The following is a 5244-nucleotide window of genomic DNA, read 5'->3' as shown; positions in this document are numbered from 1 at the left end:
AAAAAAAAAAAAAAAAAAAAAAAAAAAAAAAAAAAAAAAAAAAAAAAAAAAAAAATCACTCGTTAAGAGGAAAAACCAAAGGACTAGGAATCTAAACTATGGAAAGAATTAACAAACAAAAAAAATCACTCGTTAAGAGGAAAAACCAAAGGACTAGGAATCTAAACTATGGAAAGAATTAACAAACAAAAAAATCACTCGTTAAGAGGAAAAACCAAAGGACTAGGAATCTAAACTATGGAAAAAATTAACAAACAAAAAAATCACTCGTTAACGAGGAAAAACAAAGGGCTATGAACTTTACCTATGGAAAAATTTACAACAGAAAATCACTCTTCGAGGTACAAACGGCTTACTTTGGCGACTACTATGGCTGTGGACATGGACAAAGGCTCTGGTGCAGGACAAGGACGATGACACTCTGGCACAAGACAAGGGGAACACAGACTACTTAAACACATGGAGGGAAATAGGGGACAGGTGGAAACACTTAGGGTAATCAGACTGAGACACATGAGGAAGGGCAAGTGACCTGAAATGAGAGGAGAATTACTTTTCAAAATAAAACAGGAAATGACAGGACAAAACAAACCCAAGACAAGACAACCTCACCACGGTGTGACATATGTCACTTATTGCATATACTGTGGAGCTTGACAACAGTGTAGTGTAGAAATTGCACAGTTTAGTCTTTGACTAAAGATTAATGTTGCTGTCAGACATGTTTATGCTGATTTACAGCTTTTATTGTAATGCAAAAAATAAATTTACTACATAAAGGAAGATGTTATGACGAGCATCTCTGCTCAAAACATGGAGAAAAATTAATAAAAATCAAAATGATTTTCAGCATCTATTAAAATATCTGACTAGTATTGACATTTAACACCTGTAGCAGTCCACATACAACAAACATTTTCATAGACTGTAAAAGTATATCTAAGGAGGCATGACAGATAACTACATTACACAATTCACAATAGTGTTTATTTACCAAAAGAGCTCCCAGTAATGACGAGACAGTAACAGTTAGCATTAGCTACCTAGCTACATGTTAGTAACTGTGTGCCAGCACACATCAACAAACTGAAAATGTAAAGTCAAAATACACAAAATTGGTTACCAACCATTCAGAAACGTCCTGCTGCAGTTTTAGAGTTTGAACATCTTCAGCAGCCTCTCCCTCTGGGTCAGATTCTGGATAAAAGTCGTGTGGTTGAACCAAAGCGCTTCTGATGCCAGGTCGCAGGTCACGGTCACCGTAAACATTAGAGCATGGTGCCAGAAGCCCATGTCGCATCCCCTTCCGGAGAGGGGCGTGGTCAGGCACAACTCATTTGCATTTAAAGCTACAGACACAGAAACAGCCTGTTCTGAACAGGGCTGAAATAGAGGGGTTTACAGGAATGCTGAAATATAGGATCGGAATGGATTTTTTAGCAAGAAACTTCAAAGACATGTTTTGGGGACGTCTGAGACTTATTTGAACTTTTTGAAAAGGAACATAATATTTCCGAATATCAAACTCAAAGACTTCTACTGGTCCTTTAGCTGAATGTCCATTTGGAAAAAACAGTCAGTTTTCCAGTCTCCATAGTAACTGTTTTCTGGACAGACAGATGCCATGTTCCACCTCTTTGTCTTATTTGAATCTGATGATAATCACCATTATCAAAGTGGAGTCATCCAATTTCAACCTGCCGGTTCTCTTTAGATGCATATTTATTGTCAACACTAGAGCCTGCTGTGTCACCGCTGGAAGGATTTTTCCATCGTTCCTGTAGTCTCTTTGCCGACAAAATGCTCTGAGTGCAAGTCGGTCCCCATATCTCACAATATACCATGCTAACTTCTCATCAGTCATAACATCTATTTTAGAACTTTCCAGCAACAATTACTGTTGCTTTAATAATTGTTAGAAATGTGAACGAGAAACAATGTTATATGAATATCTGTATAAAGATTATTAGTTAATTCTGTTTCTTTTGTTTGTGTTTACATTACAGGTTTACAACCTAGTCTAACCAAAAAAGCCACGAGTAGTGTAACTGTAGCAGGCAGGCTAACACTTAGTGAGTGAATGTTATTATGTGTGTGTATATACACAATAAAAATAAAAGGAGAGACTTGAGACGAGTTGTTTCCGCCGTACTTTCCTGAAAACCCTTCCAGAGGGTAGTTTACTATAGCGGGCTAGACTTAGTAAAATTCTGGACAGTTGTAAACCGCTGTCGGAGCCGTGCAACGGAGTACACGCGCCCCGAGCAGAGAACGGTCATCGTTGAGAACCAGCGCCATCGAGTAAGGACGAGACTGTAAACAACGCTACTACAACGGACAAGCCGAAGCCGAGAACTAACGAGGCCGTTAAAGGGCTGAATAATAACCGCAGCTGTGAGTAAGGCTGTGTGGATTGTAAAAGAGCTACAGAGCTGATAAAGAGACTTTTTCTGGGTGCTACTTCGTGCTAACTTGCTATGCTAAAGGTGGCTAAAGTTGCTACTAAATAACCACAGAGACTGTGATATTGTGACCAAGCGTTTTTTAAAGCTGCCGCTGACAGGACTGTAACTGTGTGCGCAACACGGCTTTCACCCGTAACAGCCGGCAAAAGACGTAACGCTCGTGTGCTGTTTACGGACGAACCGTTTGAACAATTCTTTTTGTTGCTGAAGTGAATCTAGTGATTCCTGAGTGGAAAACAAAATGGCGGATGACAAGCCAGATATAGCCTAAAGCGGAGGCGTTCAAATGCACAACGGAACTTTACAACACGGATAAACCGCCTTAGTGTCAGTGCTGGCCGTTTACGTGAAGTTGATCTGTCAGAAGAGTTAGCAAGACTGAGAGACGATTATGATAAACTCCTTGATGCAAGTAACGAATACATCGACGCACTGGGGCAGATGGACCCAACAGGCGACGACAGTGAGTCACAGGATGCCCTAGCAAGGAGAGACGCTAGTGAGCAAAAGTTCCTTGAAACAGAGAACATGGTCATGGAGATGCTGTGGTCAAAGTATGCAGCGCCAGACATAGACGCTCTTGTCACACAGTTTAAGTCGGCTTTTGGTCGGGCTGAGGCATTCGGGAAGGACAAAGTAGTGCCATGGACGCAGCAAGGGGTTGAAAATGGTAAACTGGATAGAAATCTCAGAACTCAGAGACGCTGTGTACACCTGGAGAGACTATCGACCGCATGGAAAAGACAAATGGACACTCTTTTTGTCGTTGCAAGAGGACAAGGAGCAACTGATAGACGAGTGGACATACCGACAGGAAACAGAGAACATGAAGAGACGCAGTACGGACCGCAACCACAGCGGTGGCGGTGATGGAAGTGAGGAGGAAGAAGATGAAGATGTTGGGGGTGATAAAGCGGTTGGTGGCCATGCCACAGCAGTAAGCAATGGCCTTATAGCCGCTGATAACATCACTGTTACCCAACCAGTAACCCTCGCTATCGCTACCCCACCTGATAACACCCAGCCTGCTGTTGTTGCTTCGCCCATTGACGGGCAGGGAACTGCATATGTTACAAGCCCTCCTCCGTTCATTTCTGCTGACAGAGCAAGCATCATTACCAGCGCTCCTCAAGTTGTCACCGTCAGTACTCAACCGCCGAGCAGCTACATAGCACCTGCCATACTCAGCACTCCCCAAAGGACATTTCAGCCCAGCCTGCAGTCAAGACAATCTGACGGTGGACTCAGTGTCCACCTCTGACCCTCTCTAGTATGCCACAACTGCTGAGCGCTCACGCTGCTCCACCCGTCGATCTCAGCATGGGCCAAGGGAGTAGCAGGCCATATAGCGGCTCTGGTGCGTACGCCGGGGGAGATAATAGCTATCAGTGGGCGCGACTTAAAATAAGACTCACACCCTTAAGCTTGCCTAAGTTCTCCGGGGACAGGAGGGACTATTGGTGCTGGATGGCTGAATGGGAGAGTATCCAGGCACAAGCAGAACCTACGGGATCATGTGAATGCAAGAAACTTCATTTGCTAGACAGTGTAGATGAGGCTGTGAAAAGTGAACTCAGACTGTTGCGTTGCAGAGATGCTAAAGATATCTTCAGAGAACTAGAGAACCATTATGGTGACAAAGCACAAACAGCCGAAGAGATCGTATTGGAGCTTCAGTCCCGGCCTGCTGTAAAGAACCACCAGCCATGAGAGACGTTGGAGTTGATCTTAGCAGTGGAGAGGGCAGCATTGCACCTCACGGACCTGGGATGTGTAGACGCCTTGCAGAACCAGCTGGTGATTAGGTCTCTAGAAAGCAAACTTCCTGACATCATGAAAAGAGAGTGGTCGATGTATGTAAGAATCCCTGGCAAAAATTTCCATACAGGAAACCGTTTCAACAGGCTCTTACTGTTCCTGGAATACCAAAAGTCGTTACTCGTGAGGTTGGAACAGCTGCTACCCAGCAAGCCATGGTCGGCTAACGCTCCTGAGAGACCAAGCTTCTGGGAGAAGCCAAATGACAGAAAGAGAGAAAAGAAGTCATTCACTAAGACTACAGCAAGTGAATATAAGAGAGATTTCCCAGCAGTTACCATGTGGTGTGTGGTGATGAAGAACATGGAGGAAAACTGTTTAGCTGTAAAATCTTCAGGAAGGCCACCGTTTCGGAGGAGAAAACTCGGGTGAAAAAAGCAAAAGCATGCACAAAGTGCCTGGATGTTCACGGGGTCGATGGTGCCTGCACTCCAAAGTTCCTCTGTAGCAAGGAGGAATGTAGGAAAGGCGACACTCCAGCAGACCACCACTATTTCCTCTGCCCTAAGGCACCAACAAAGAAGGATGCTGCCAAGAGGGAGAACAAAGCAGAGGAAAAGAAGGGACCTCGTGGTCCAACAGAGGAGCAAGAGGCTGTGTTCGCCGAGTTAGGACTGACTCCCCACAGATGGGAAGCTTGGTCGATCTTGCCTCCGACACTAATTACATCACACCAAGCTGTGGAGAGACTTGGGCTGACCGGTATACCGATCACATTTGTTGTGTTTGGTGTTGGCACGATGAAGGTGAAAGTGGACACAAAAAGGTATCTTGTGACAATAAAGGTGTGGACTTCACGAGGGACCTTGAAGCTCCATGAGATGATCTGTTACAGGATGGAAAACATCGCTAAAGTGGATCGAGTGGTGACATCAGAGAGGCTGGAACAGTTCTTCCCAGAGGTTAAGCCGGGAGAACTGTCCCGCCCAGAGAAAATAAATCTACTGATCAGAACTCGAGA

Source organism: Seriola lalandi, unplaced genomic scaffold (assembly GCF_002814215.2).
Source record: "Seriola lalandi dorsalis isolate HSWRI2012SDOR001 ecotype SW California unplaced genomic scaffold, Sedor1 jcf7180002054974, whole genome shotgun sequence".
Classification (NCBI taxonomy): domain Eukaryota; kingdom Metazoa; phylum Chordata; class Actinopteri; order Carangiformes; family Carangidae; genus Seriola; species Seriola lalandi.
This window is presented reverse-complemented; position numbering follows the sequence as displayed.